Genomic DNA, 16042 nt, shown 5'->3' with positions numbered 1-16042 from the left:
TGCCAACACCACGAACAGAAGCACTTGAACCGTTGCCCATCAACACGGTTGAAGTCCATGCGGTCTGATAAGACAAAAACATGGAAATATCACCGCAAACATGCACATTAGCACCCGTGTCAATCAACCAATCAGGAGAATGACATACTGAAAGAATAGTGGGAAATATACCATACCCAACATCCTTCATGTCAGTGTCTCCAATGACAACATTAGTGGTCTTGCCGCCTTTCCCAGGATGACACTTGTCATAGCGATTAGGGCAACTAGGAGCCCAATGATCAGGATCCCCACACACATGACAAACACCTTTCTTCTTGGCATTCTTCTTCTTGAAGTTCGTGTGCTACACAGCCTTGCTCTTCCCATCAAACTTTGCTTTACCATCAAACTTGCCCTTGTTCTTGAACTTGTGGGGCTGGAAGTTCTTCTTCTGTACCAGACTGGCACTAGAACCTCCCTCACTACCTCGAGCATGGTTGTCCTTTGCTCTCTCCTTTTTCTTCCACATCAAGAGTACCAATGAGATCCGGAACGGAAAACTCCCGCCTCTTATGCTTCAGTGAGGTAGCAAAGTTCTCCATGTGGCAGGAAGCTTAGTGATGATACCTCCAGCAATAAACTTGTCTGGTAGGATACAATTGAAGTGCTCAAGTTCTCTAGCAAATGACTGTATCTAATGAGCTTACTCAACCATGGAGCACTCTTCAGTCATCCTGTAGTCATAGAATTGCTCCATGATGTACAGCTCAGTGCCAGCATCCGAGACCCCAAACTTGGCCTCGAGTGCGTCCCACATATCTTTTCCATTATCAATTGACGCATAAGCATCAACTATGTTCTCACCAAGAACACTCAAGAGAGCAGCCTTAAACAAGGTATCCATTTTTTGAAAAGCTTGTGCCTGTTGAGCATCTTGCTCTCCTTCAGATTTGCCAAGAGTGGCGTCATAGCAACTCATGGTTTGAAACCATAAGACTTCTCTCACACGCCACCTCTTATAGTGGATACCCTCAAACATAGGAGGTCTCATGGAAGCAGTAAAACCACTCGGGGTAAATTGCCTATAATAAGGTTTTTGGATTGTTGGAAATATGAGCAATTTACCGAATGATTTTATTAACAGAAATACTAGATAAAGAACGACTAATATAGCATTGATAAACAAGTCGAGTGTCCATATGCATATATGAACTAGAACCGAACCCATCTAGAACAGACACTAGAGCAAGAAGTTGTGATAGAACCTCTAACAGGAACAGTATTAGAACGTACGGAATGGCAGCAGATGCACCGGTCTTAGGGTCGGTGTCCTTGCTAGACATGTCGTCGAGGAGGTTGTCGACGTCCGGGAAGAAGTCGTCGCCGGGGAAGTAGTCGTCGGAGTCCGGGGCGTCCGTGACGAAGAAGTCAGCAGTCGTGCTGAGCCCTCCCCAAAAACCTTATCACCCTTCTCCCGTACAGGACTCAAAAGGTGCGGTTTCGGAGGCCTACTGTCCCGACCTGCGGTACACGCTGTAAGCTGGGATGAGGAAGATTGTAGCAGTAGCGCAGTGCTCAGGAACTTTTTGTGGCGAGAGGAAGAGGACCTTCTGATGTGTCTCTCTGGAGAGGAGCGACCTCTCTTATATAGGCACAACAGAGGGACGTGAACAGGCTGTGACGAGAGGTGAAGCAATGGAGGGAGACGAAGTGAACAGGTAGCACGCGAAGAGGTGCGCCATTCATATTCATTCTCCACTATAGCAAAACGTTTCAGCTCCCGTGTGACCGTTCGTATACCCGTCGTGCGTGGCAAAAATTTAGACATCGGCTCGGCTCATTCCCACAACTCATGGTGCGTCGGGACGAGGCGTGGCGTGGCGAGGCGGGTGGCGGCGAAGGAGCGTGCGTGGATGTCTGATACGTCTCCAACGTATCTACTTTTCCAAACAATTTTGCCCTTGTTTTGGACTCTAACTTGCATGATTTGAATGAAACTAACCCGGACTGACGATGTTTTTAGCAGAACTGCCATGATCTTGTTTTATGTGTAGAAAACAAAAGTTCTGGGAATGTCCTGAAAATGCACGGAGGCACTTTTTGGAAAATATAAAAAAATACTGGCGAAAGAATCAAGACCAGGGGGCCCACACCCTGTCCACGAGGGTGGGGTGCGCGCCCACCCCCTGGGCGCGCCCCCTGTCTCGTGGGCCCCCTGAGGCTCCGCCGACCTCAACTCCAACTCCATATATTCTGTCTTGTGAAGAAAAAAATCAGAGAGAAAGTTTCATCGCGTTTCACGATACGGAGCCGCCGCCAAGCCCTAATCTCTCTCGGGAGGGCTGATCTGGAGTCTGTTCGGGGCTCCGGAGAGGGTGATTCGTCGCCGTCGTCATCATCAACCATCCTCCATCACCAATTTCATGATGCTCACCGCCGTGCGTGAGTAATTCCATCGTAGGCTTGCTGGACGGTGATGGGTTGGATGAGATTTACCATGTAATCAAGTTAGTTTTGTTAGAGTTTGATCCCTAGTATCCACTATGTTCTCAGATTGATGTTGCTATGACTTTGCTATGCTTAATGCTTGTCACTAGGGCCCGAGAGCCATGATTTCAGATCCGAACCTATTATGTTTTCATGAATATAAGTGTGTTATTGATCCTATCTTGCAAGTCTATTGTCACCTATTATGTGTTATGATCCGACAACCCCGAAGTGACAATAATCGGGATACTTCTTGGTGATGACCGTAGTTTGAGGAGTTCATGTATTCACTATGTGCTAATGCTTTGTTTCGGTTCTTTATTAAAATGAGGCCTTAATATCCCTTAGTTTCCGCTAGGAACCCGCTGCCACACGGGAGGGTAGGACAAAAGATGTCATGCAAGTTCTTTTCCATAAGCACGTATGACTATTTACGGAATACATTCCTACATTACATTGATGAACTGGAGCTAGTTCTGTGTCACCCTATGTTATAGCTATTACATGAGGAATCGCATCCGACATAATTATCCATCATTGATCCACTGCCTACGAGCTTTTCACATCTTGTGCTTCACTTATTTACTTTTCCGTTGCTATTGCTACAATCACTACAAAACCCAAAAACATTACTTTTGCTACCGTTACCTTTATTATCATACTACTTTGCTACTAAATACTTTGCTGCAGATACTAAGTTATCCAGGTGTGGTTGAATTGACAACTCAACTGCAAATACTCAATAATATTTTTTGGCTCCCCTTGTGTCGAATCAATAAATTTGGGTTGAATACTTTACCCTCAAAAGCTGTTGCGATCCCCTACACTTGTGGGTTATCAAGACTAATTTCTGGCGCCGTTGCTAGGGAGCATAGCTCTATTCTCTGAGTCACTTGGGATTTATATCTATTGATCACTATGAGGAACTTGAAAGACGAAAGAACCAAGATTTTGCCCTCAACTACGAGGGGAGGTAAGGAACTGCCATCTAGCTCTGCACTAGATTCTCCTTCTGTTATTAGTAAGCTTGTGACACCTAAACCTGTTACTGCTATGAATTCTGATATGTCACATGTTATTGATGATGTCACTTCTGCTATGCATGATACTTATGATGAAACTACTTCTGTGCGTGATACTACTTTGCCATTAGGTGAATTTCTTGATGAACAACTTGCTAGGGCTAGAGAGAATGAAATTATTGAAGATGCTATTATTGATGATAGTCATGATGAAAGTTCTCCAATAATTATGAATTGCATGTTGTTCCTGAGGGTTATGTTATGAATGAAGAAGCTGCTAGAGCTATCTTTGCTTGCAATGATAGATATGATCTTAAAAAGTTATTAGCTAAATGGAAGCAACAGTCTCTTAATGCTAGAATGAAACCGGACCCTGCTTTTGCTACTTCACCTATCTGTGTTACTGATAAGGACTATGAATTCTCTGTTGATCCTGAAATAATTACTTTGGTTGAATCTGATCCTTTTTATGGCCTTGAATCTGAAACTGTTGTGGCACATCTTACCAAGTTGAATGATATAGCCACCCTGTTTACTAATGATGAGAAGTCTCACTATTATTATATCCTTAAGATATTTCCGTTCTCATTAAAGGGTGATCCTAAGACTTGGTTTAATTCTCTTGCTCCTTGTTGTGTGCGTAGTCCCCAGGATATGATTTATTACTTCTCTGCTAAATATTTCCCTGCTCATAAGAAACAAGCTGCCTTGCGGGAAATATATAATTTTGTGCAAATCGAAAAAGAGAGTCTCCCACAAGCTTGGGGGAGGCTTCTCTGATTACTAAATGCTTTGCCTGATCATCCTCTCAAGAAAAATGAAATACTTGATATCTTTTATAATGGACTAACCGATGCTTCCAAGGACTACTTGGATAGTTGTGCTGGTTGTGTTTTCAGGGAAAGAACAGTCGATGAAGCTGAATTACTATTGAATAATATGTTGACTAATGAAAATAATTGGACTCTTCCTGAGCCAATTCCTGAGGCAATTCCTGAACCAATTGAGCCACCCCCTGAGCCTATTCCTAAACCCACTCCGAAGAAGAGAGGTGTTTTATTTCTCAGTCCTGAAGGTATGCAAGAGGCAAAGAAATCAATGAAAGAAAAAGGTATTAAAGCTGAAGATGTTAAGAATTTACCACGTATTGAAGAAATACATGGTCTTAATATACCGCCTGTCGAAGAACCACATTGTCTTGATAACACACAGGTAGTAAAGGTAAATTCTCTCTATAGATATGATAAAGTTGAAATCCCCTCTACTAAATTTCATAGCCCATGCTTAGATGAATTTGATGACTTTATGGCTAGACAAGAAAGTTTTAATGCTTATGTTGGTAGAGAGTTAAACAATAATGCTTTCGAGATAGGACGCGTGAGCGATAATATGGCTAGAGTTAAAGGTGAACTCAAACTCATTAGCAAATATGCTTCTATGGTTGCTATTCAAGCTGAGCAAGTACTTAAAGCTCAAAATTATTTGCATGATGAATTAAATAATAAAAATGACTTTGCTGTTAGAGTGGCTACTAGAACTGGTAGAATGACTCAGGAACCTTTGTATCCTGAAGGCCACCCTAAGAGAATCGAGCAAGATTCTCAGAGAAATAATTTAGAGGCACCTAGTTCTTCCAAAAAGAAGAAAAAGAAAAATGATATGACTTTGCATGCTTCTAGTGAACCTCCTATAGACACATCTGAGAATCCCAATGATATTTCTATTTCTGATGCTGAAACACAGTCAAGTGATGAACATGAACCTAGTGATAATGTTAATGATAATGTTCATGTTGATGCTCAACCTAGCAAAAGCAATGATGTAGAGATTGAACCTGCTATTGATCTTGATAACCCACAATCAAAGAATCAACGTTATGATAAGAGAGATTTTGTTGCTAGGAGGCACGGTAAAGAAAGAGAACCATGGGTTCAGAAACCCATGCCCTTTCCTCCTAAACCATCCAAGACAAAGGATGAGGAGGATTTTGAGCGCTTTGCTGAAATGATTAGACCTATTTTCTTACGTATGCGCTTAACTGATATGCTTAAAGTAAATCCTTATGCTAAGTATATGAAGGATATCATTACAAAAGAAAGATACCGGAAGCTGAAATTTCCACCATGCTTGCTAATTACACTTTTAAGGGTGGAATATCAAAGAAACTTGGAGACCCTGGGGTACCAACTATACCATGCTCCATTAAAAGAAATTATGTTAGAACTGCTTTATGTGAGCTTGGAGCCGGTGTTGGTGTTATGCCTCTCTCTTTATATCGTAGACTTGAATTGAATAAGTTGACACCTACTGAAATATCTTTGCAAATGGCTGATAAATCAACTGCCATACATGTCGGTATTTGTGAGGATGTGCCTGTTGTGGTTGCAAATGTCACTATCTTAACGGACTTTGTTATTCTTGATATTCCCGAGGACGATAGTATGTCGATTATCCTTGGTAGACCTTTTTTGGATACTGCAGGGGCTGTTATTGATTGCAACAAAGGCAATGTCACTTTTCATGTTAATGGTAATGAGCATACGGTACACTTTCCGAGGAAACAATCTCAAGTTCATAGCATCAATTCTATTGGAAAAGTTCCAACTATCATTATTGGAGGTTTTGAATTCCCTCTTCCTACTGTTAAGAAAAAGTATGATATTCTTATTATTGGGGATGTTCATATCCCCGTTGAGGTAACTTAGTGTTCTTCGAAATTTTCACCGGTTCCGTGTTATTCGGAATGAGTTTGTTAAGAAGACTTGATCAACATTGTTAGTGGATTCATTTTGATGATCACGAGATGGATGAAACTAGAAGGCACAACCTTCTGTACCCTCCTTTTACTTTCTGTTATTTAGAATAAATAAAGCAAAAATAGTATTATCCGTCTGTTTTCTGAATTATCTGTGCATTAAAAAATATCCCGAAAATAAAAGAGCTCCAAATGCCCTGCAAATTTAGTATGATTTTTTATGAATATTTGAGGATTTTAGGCATTGAAATCACTGCAGGAGGGGCAAGCACCAGGCCACGAGAGTGGAGGGCGCGCCCACCTTCCCTGGGCGTGCCCCCCTGTCTCGTGGGCCCCTGGTGGCCCCCCTCCACTTATGCCAGCACTCACACACTCCATCTTCTTCCCAAAAAAATCCCCGTCCAGCTCAAGCACGAGTTCTAGCTCATTTTGTTGCGATTTCCGATCTCCTTGCTCAAAGCTCCATTCACAAAACTGCTTTGGGAGATTGTTGCTTGGTATGTGACTACTCCATTGGTCCAATTAATTTTTGTTCCAGTGCTTTATTCATTGCAAATTTTTGCTGCATAGGTGACCATGTTCTTGAGCTTGCATGTTAAATTTATGAGGTCCCAAGTAATTCTAATGCATGATATAGGCTCTAGGCACTTGTAGGAGTAGTTTCTACCAATCTTGTTTAGTTTTATTCACTTTTATTTTGAAGTTACTAAAATTTTAGAAATTTTTCAGAAAAAGAATTATGTCTAGGAGAATGTACCAAGGTGGTTCCTCGGTAAAGAAAGGACCCAGGATTGCTATACGAGAGCAAGATGTTGAATTACCGAGGGACGCAAATGTACGAGCTTGTCAGTGGCCATCCGACGATTTTATGGTCGAAGCAGGCTTTAAGGAGGAATTTGACGCGTATGTGCGTAATGCTGATCTGGAGGACTTCTTACAAGATAAGTGTCCTCAGTACTGTCAATTAACTGATTCATTTGTGCGAAGGTTTAAATATAACTGTACACGTAATTCTCCTAGTGTCCTATTTGATATCTATGATACATCTTATACCATGGACTTAGAGGATTTTACCACCACTTGAGAACTTCCACAGTGGGGTAATATTAATGATCCCCACAAAACTGAATTTAGAGACTTTCTTGCTAGTATTAGTGTTGGAGAATCTAGGGACATCGCACAAGCTACCATAGGGAGCATTCATTTTCCTGCTATACATTATTTTGCTCTCTTCATTGGTAGATGCATTAACGGTAAAGACGAAGCATGTCATATGTGTGTCCCTGATCTTTGTGTCCTCAAGAGTGTTGTGTTAGGTTATAAAGGTTATAACTTGGGGGCAATAGTTGCACGTAGGTTGCAGAATAATGGTAGAGCTGGAGATTTATTTGGAGGAATTTATGCAACCCGTGTAGCAAATTATCTTGGTATAGCCCCACGAGAGGGGGATATGATGTTACCTCCTGCTTATTTAGATTATGAAGTTACGGTCCATCATCATTTTCTTAGGAGGAATGAAAAATTCCTCCAATGTCGACTAATCTATGACAGACGCACCGTTGTCCATGTTACTCTTCCTGCTCCTCTCCTTTTTGATTATCAGGCAAAAGGAAGATATGTTGTTACTGGGGAGGAAGCAGCTGAACACGAGGGGAGAGTGGAGGCAGCTCACCAACATGCCGCATCTAAGGAGGCAATTGCTGCTGCATCTCAGTACGATCCCAGCTACAACTACGGATATCAGACAGGCGATCCTTGGTATTAGACCAACTTAGGCCAAAAGCCTAATCTTGGGGGAGTACGTATTTCTCACCGACTTTACATTTATGTTCACACACTATTCTAGTCGTCGGTACTCATACTCTTTCATTGTATTATCCATGCTAGTTTAAATTTCTTTTTCTAGTTTTCTTCCTGTGTGTTTGATAAACCTTAAGAAAAACCAAAAAAATTAGTTAGTTTAATTTCCATGCTTGTAGTAGAATTAAAATGAAAGCCCAAAAAGATTTCTCGTTCTTCTTCTTGTTGGGAGCTTTCCCGTGTAAATAGTTTTATTTTCTTTTCTTTTCTTTGGGGGTCGAGAGTAGAAGACCGTATTGAAAATGTTTAGTGGCTCTCATATGCATGATTGTTTATTTAACTTAGAGCCCATATTACCTTGTCTTGCCTCTCTTGAGTTGAATGCTTGCAGATTCCATCTTAGTCCAATGCACGTGCACTATTATTATTATACACATCATTTGGTTGTGCAAGTGAAAGGCAATAATGATGATATATGATGGACTGATTGAGATGAGAAAAGCTAGTATGAACTCGACCTCTCTTGTTTTTGTAAATATGATGAGTTCATCGTTCCTGATTCAGTTTATTATGAAGTAAACATATTTGCAATGATACTTAGAGATTATAGTTGCTTGTGCCATGCTTGATTAGTTGTGAGCTATAATGGTTTACCTTGCGTGCCAACATGCTATTAGAATGATTATGATGTGGTATGATGGGATGGTATCCTCCTTTGAATGAATTGAGTGACTCGACTTGGCACATGTTCACGCATGTAGTTGAAACAAATCAACATAGCCTTCATGATATTTATGTTCATGGTAGATTATATCCTACTCATGCTTGTACTCGGTGTGAATTAATTTTAATGCATGTTTATGACTGTTGTCGCTCTCTCAGTTGGTCGCTTCCCAGTGTTTTGCTAGCCTTCACCTGTACTAAGTGGGAATACTGCTTGTGCATCCAAACTCCCTAAACCCCAAAGTTGTTTCATATGAGTCCACCAAACCTTCCTATATGCGGTATCTACCTGCCGTTCCAAGTAAATTTGTATGTGCCAAACTCCAAACCTTCAAATGAAATTCTGTTTTGTATGCTCGAGCAGCTCATGTTTCAACTAGGGGTGCCTTTATCTTCCATGCTAGATGGGTTATTCTCAAGAGGAGTGGACTCCGCTCTTCATTACGAGAAAGGACCGGTAACCAGGATGCCCAGTCCCATGATCCAAAAAGATCAAAGCAAATCAATATAATTAAACAAAACTCCCCCAGGGTTGTTGTTAGTTGGAGGCACTCGTTGTTTCGAGCAAGCCATGGATTGATACTTGTTGGTGGTTGGGGGAGTATAAACCTTTACCATTCTGTTTGGGAACTTCCTATAATGCATGTAGTATGAAAGATACAACCATCTCATAGTTGTTGCATTGACAGCGAAAGTATGCCCCTCAAAATGTTATTCAATCTCTATTTTAAAATCGAGCTCTGGCACCTCTAGAAATCCATGCTTCCCTCTGTGAAGGGCCTATCTATTTACTTTTATGTTGAGTCATCACCTTCTTATTAAAAAGGACCCGCTGAAGAGCACACTGTCATTTGCATTCATTATTATTAGTTTATATTGGGTATGAATTGACTGGATCTCCTTTACCATGAATTACAATGTTTAATTAGTCCTTGATCTGTAAAGGTGCTTTGCATTTATGTTTTGCAGTCTCGGAAAGGGCTAGCGAGATACCATTTTGTTATATCATGTTATAATTGTTTTGAGAAAGTGTTGTCATCCGAGTTTTATTATTATGGCCCGCTAGCTGATTATGCTATTGATATGAGTAATTGTGAGACCTAAGTGTTATTGTGAGTATGGTTAGTTCATAATATTTGCTGAAACCTAAATGCTGGATTTGCTTGTTTACAACAACAAGAGCAAACAGAGTTTGTAAAAGTTTTTTTTATCACTTTCAGTTTATCAACTGAATTGCTCGAGGACAATCAAAGGTTTAAGCTTGGGGGAGTTGATACGTCTCTAACGTATCTACTTTTCCAAACACTTTTGCCCTTGTTTTGGACTCTAACTTGCATGATTTGAATGAAACTAACCCGGACTGACGCCGTTTTCAGCAAAACTGCCATGATGTTGTTTTATGTGTAGAAAACAAAAGTTCTCGGAATGTCCTGAAATTCCATGGAGGCACCTTTTGGAAAATATAAAAAAATACTGGCAAAAGAATCAAGACCAGGGGGCCCACACCCTGTCCACGAGGGTGGGGGGCGCACCCACCCCCCTGGGCGCGCCCCCTGTCTCGTGGGCCCCCTGAGGCTCCGCCGACCTCAACTCCAACTCCATATGTTCCGTCTCGCGGAGAAAAAAATCAGAGAGAAAGTTTCATCGCGTTTTACGATACGGAGCCGCCGCCAAGCCCTAATCTCTCTGCGGAGGGCTGATCTGGAGTCCGTTCGGGGCTCCGGAGAGGGGGATTCGTCGCCGTCGTCATCATCAACCATCCTCCATCACCAATTTCATGATGCTCACCGCCGTGCGTGAGTAATTCCATCATAGGCTTGCTGGACGGTGATGGGTTGGATGAGATTTACCATGTAATCAAGTTAGTTTTGTTAGGGTTTGATCCCTAGTATCCACTATGTTCTGAGATTGATGTTGCTTTGACTTTGCTATGCTTAATGCTTGTCACTAGGGCCCGAGTGCCATGATTTCAGATCTGAACCTATTATGTTTTCATGAATATATGTGTGTTATTGATCATATCTTGCAAGTCTATAGTCACCTACTATGTGTTATGATCCGACAACCCCGAAGTGGCAATAATCGGGATACTTCTCGGTGATGACCGTAGTTTGAGGAGTTCATGTATTCACTATGTGCTAATGCTTTGTTCCGGTTCTCTATTAGAAGGAAGCCTTAATATCCCTTAGTTTTCACTAGGACCCCGCTACCACGGGAGGGTAGGACAAAAGATGTCATGCAAGTTCTTTTCCATAAGCACGTATGACTATTTACGGAATACATGCCTATATTACATTGATGAATTGGAGCTAGTTCTGTGTCACCCTATGTTATAGCTATTACATGAGGAATCGCATCCGACATAATTATCCATCACTGATCCATTGCCTACGAGCTTTTCACATCTTGTGCTTCGCTTATTTACCTATCCGTTGCTATTGCTACAATCACTATAAAACACAAAAACATTACTTTTGCTACCGTTACCTTTATTATCATACTACTTTGCTACTAAACACTTTGCTGCAGATACTAAGTTATCCAGGTGTGGTTGAATTGACAACTCAACTGCTAATACTCAATAATATTCTTTGGCTCCCCTTGTGTCGGATCAATAAATTTGGGTTGAATAATTTACCCTTGAAAGCTGTTGCGATCCCCTACACTTGTGGGTTATCAATGTCCCTCTTGTTCTCATGCTCATACATGTGGGGAAAGAACCTCCCTTATAAAGAGGCCCAACTCCCTCTAAACTAGCAATGTGGGACTAAACTTTAGTTCCACCTCTTGCCTTGCACGAATGGGTTGCGTGGGCCTCTAGGATTTATTAGGAATTTTTGAAACTGCTATTGGGCTGGCCCATAATAGACAAAATTCCAGCACCCAGAGGCACCGAAGATCAGGCCGAACGGTCAGGGCCTAGCAAGGGAGACGGTAGCGTGATCACGGTCGTGGTGTGGCCAAGTGGCCAGGGTTGTTGTTGTGTGTGTGTGTGGTTGGTGGACCTAGTGTATAAAGGAACCAACCACCAAGGAGAGAGGCATCGAGAATTATCTGTAAACTGATACCGAAACGAAGCTGTTCTTCCTCCTTTGGCATCCTTATCTACCTTGCTTTCCCCACTCCCCTTCCTCCTGCTGGTAGATCGAGATCGGGCATGTTACAAGTGGTATCAGAGGTCAGGCGACCTGGAGACAGCCTACCCCCGTCCCCACTACACCACCAAACAGGCCTTGAAGACGGCGGCCATGGTGGAGCAGCTCACCGCTTTGATCCAGTCTGTCAAAGAGGGTCGCGCGGCCAACGAGGCGCGACTAGAAGTGATGCAGACCACCCTTGAGCTCTGCCGACTGGCGGTGACCAATTTGCAGCACCAACTCGACGAACTCCGGACCCAGGTGGGACGCATCGCCCTCCATCCCGTGCTGGCGGATTCAGGGAAATCCGTGGCGGTTCTGGCAGCTGCAGACACGATGGCGCCGCGACGACCGACCCGGGGCACCACGGGCCAACTGGCCATGGCGGGATCAACGACATCGGGGGTATGGCACGCGGGGTGGTCACCACCCTGGCGCCGCCTCCAGCCAATGGTGCGCTTCTGTCCCACGCTCCACCCCCTTCCCCTCGATCTACTAGTCTGCTGGATAAGGGGAAGTACTATGAGTTTATCCCACATCAGAGCTCACACATCAATTGGTCCCTGCCTAAACTTGATTTCCCCCAATTCGATGGTGATAACCCGCGGTTTTGGAAACTAAGTGAGAAAAATACTTTGACGTGTATGGAGTTCAACTAGAGTTGTGGGTTAGGGTAGCCACTTTGCATTCCAGTGGTAATGCAGCTCGATGGTTGCAATTGCATGAAGCTCAGAGTAGAGTGTTTACTTGGGGGAATTATGTGTGGCTCTCTACACCAAATTTGGGAGAGAGCAGTATCAGGCTCATATTAGGCAGTTCAACATGCTTCGTCGGAATGGTTCAGTGTTAGAGTATATGCATCGCTTTGAGGAACTCATGCACAATATTCTGGCACACAATCCGGGATTTGATCTAGTCTATTTCACTACTCAATTTCTGGAAGGGCTTAAACCTGAAACTAGAGCAGGTGTTATGTTACATCAACCCCACGACTTGGACTCTGCATTTTCCTTGGCATCTATGCAGGAGGAGTTGTTGGAGGCGCTTCCCCGTCAGGATTATCATCGTCAAGAGTAGCGGGGTGCCCCACCGCACCCTCTCCTAGCGATGGTTGCACCTCAAGCACGTCAAATGCTGCCGGCGCCACCGGCGGCTGTGGAGGACCGTCGCGGCCTGGACGTGGCATGAGCTCCAGAGCCGCGTGATAGAGATCAAGGCCGAGGCAATGACGAGTGGTGGCCTTGCGCAATTACCTCGTGCTCGCGGGTTGTTCTTTAAGTGTGGCGAGAGATGGGGGCAAGGCCACCAATGTGGGCCGACCGTGCAACTCCATGTGGTGGAAGAGCTACTAGACTTGTTGCAAGCAAATCCAATGGAGCCGCCTGCCCTGCAACATGATTCGTATGATGAAGTTCTCATGTCTATCTCCAAGGTGGCGACTACCAAACAGACAACTCCACACAATGTCAGGCTCGTCGACAGTATTGGGAACCAAGAGGTGCTTATTTTGGTTGACTCGGGGAGCTCCCATAGTTTCATCAGCGAATCGATGGCAGCCAGAATTCCACACAAGGTCACAACTCTGACTCCCATAAGGTCAAGATTGCCGATGGAGGAACATTGCAGTGCACGGGATTCATTCCAAAATGCTTGTGGAAGTCCCAAGGGCACAATTTCGAGACAGATTTGAGGGTCCTCTCATTAGGCAGCTATCATATGGTCATTGGGATGGATTGGTTACAGCAGTGTGGACCAATGTGGGTAGATTGGACAGAAAAGATATTTCAATTCATGCACCGGGGGAGCCAAATCACGCTGGTGGGAGTGCAGAGCCAGCTCAACTCGTTACAGCATATATCACTGGATCAACTGTGCGCGTTGGAAGCATCGAATGCAATCTCTCATGTCGTGGCTGATACGTCTCCAACGTATCTATAATTTTTGATTGTTCCATGCTATTATATTACCCCTTTTGGATGTTTATGGGCTTTATTTTACATATTTATATCATTTTTGGGACTAACCTACTAACCGGAGGCCCAGTCCGTATTGCTGTTTTTTTGCCTATCTCAGTATTTCGAAGAAAACGAATATCAAACGGAGTCCAAACAGAATGAAACGTTCGGGAGCGTTATTTTTGGAACGAACATGATCCAGAGGACTTGGAGTGCAAGTCAAGAAGCAATTGAGGCGGCCAGGAGATAGGAGGGCGCGCCCACCCCTCCTGGGTGTGACCCCTGTCTCTTGGGCCCCTCGATCAGCCACCGGCGTACTTCTTCCTCCTATATATACCTACATACCCCGAAAACATCCGGGGAGCCACCAAAACACAATTTCCACCGCCGTAACCTTCTGTATCCGTAAGATCCCATCTTGGAGCCTTCGTCGGTGCTCCGCCGGAGGGGGAATCGACCACGGAGGGCTTCTACGTCAACACCATAGCCCCTACGATGAGTTGTGAGTAGTTTACCACAGACCTTCGGGTCCATAGTTATTAGCTAGATGGCTTCTTCTCTCTTTTTGGATCTCAATACAATGTTCTCCCCCTCTCTTGTGGAGATCTATTCGATGTAAACTCTTTTTGCGGTGTGTTTGTCGAGATCCGATGAATCGTGGGTTTATGATCAAGTTTATCTATGAGAAATATTTGAATCTTCTCTGAATTCTTTTATGTATGATTGAGTTATCTTTGCAAGTCTGTTCGAATTATCAGTTTGGTTTGGCCTACTAGATTGATCTTTCTTGCCATGGAAGAAGTGCTTAGCTTTGGGTTCAATCTTGCGGTGTCCTTACCCAGTGACAGAAAGGGTTGCAAGGCACGTATTGTATTGTTGCCATCGAGGATGAAAAGATGGGGTTTATATCATATTGCTTGAGTTTATCCCTCTACATCATGTCATCTTTCTTAAAGTGTTACTCTGTTCTTATGAACTTAATACTCTAGATGCATGTTGGATAGCGGTCGATGTGTGGAGTAATAGTGGTAGATGCAGGCAGGAGTCGGTCTACTTGTTGCGGACGTGATGCCTATATACATGATCATGCCTAGATAATCTCATAATTATTCGCTTTTCTATCAATTGCTCGACAGTAATTTGTTCACCCACCATAATACTTATGCTATCTTGAGAGAAGCCTCTAGTGAAACCTATGGCCCCCGGGTCTATCTTTTATCATATAAGCTTTCAATCTACTTTTATTTGCATCTTTACTTTTTGCATCTATATTATAAAATACCAAAAATATATTTATCTTATCATACTATCTCTATCAGATCTCACTTTCGCAAGTGGTCGTGAAGGGATTGACAACCCCTTTATTGCGTTGGTTGCGAGTTCTTTGTTTGTTTGTGTAGGTGCATGGGACTTTTGAGGAGCCTCCTACTGGATTGATACCTTGGTTCTCAAAAACTGAGGGAAATACTTACGCTACTATTGCTGCATCACCCTTTCCTCTTCAAGGAAAACCAACGCAAGCTCAAGACGTAGCAAGAAGGATTTCTGGCGCCGTTGCCGGGGAGGTCTTCGCTCAAGTCAAGGCATACCAAGTACCCATCACAAACTCATCTCCCTCGCATCTACATTATTTGCCATTTGCCTCTCGTTTTCCTCTCCCCCACTTCACCCTTGCCATTTTATTCGCCCTTCTTCTGTTTGTCTTTTCTTTTGCTTTGATGCCTTACTTGGCTCATTTGGTCGGAATAGTTGCTTATTTATTGCTAAACAGAGAAGCTAAGATCTATGGATCCTCATCCGCTTGCTAATATTTTGAAGAGATCCAATTATGATGAACCAATTGCTAGTGAGTTTTGTGCACTAGATTATCTTTATAAAGCTTTGCTTGAAATTTGTGAATATAAAAATTATGATGAAGAAATTTATGAAGAGATTCACGATAACTCTTTGAATAAAAAGCATGATTGCAATGATTTTACTCTAAATTCTCTTGATGTCAATTGTGTTAATAATATGCAAAACCCTAAGCTTGGGGATGCTAGCTTTGATATGCCTATTACTTGTTGCCACTACTAGGGAAAACCTTATACACAGAATGTTACCAGTAGCGTTGTACAAAATCAAACGCTACTGCTACTTAGTAGCAGCGCGCGTAAATAAACCGCGCTACTGCTATGACTT

This window comes from Triticum dicoccoides, chromosome 5B, assembly GCF_002162155.2.
Source record: "Triticum dicoccoides isolate Atlit2015 ecotype Zavitan chromosome 5B, WEW_v2.0, whole genome shotgun sequence".
NCBI lineage: Eukaryota > Viridiplantae > Streptophyta > Magnoliopsida > Poales > Poaceae > Triticum > Triticum dicoccoides.
Note: the sequence above shows the minus strand (reverse complement) of the source record.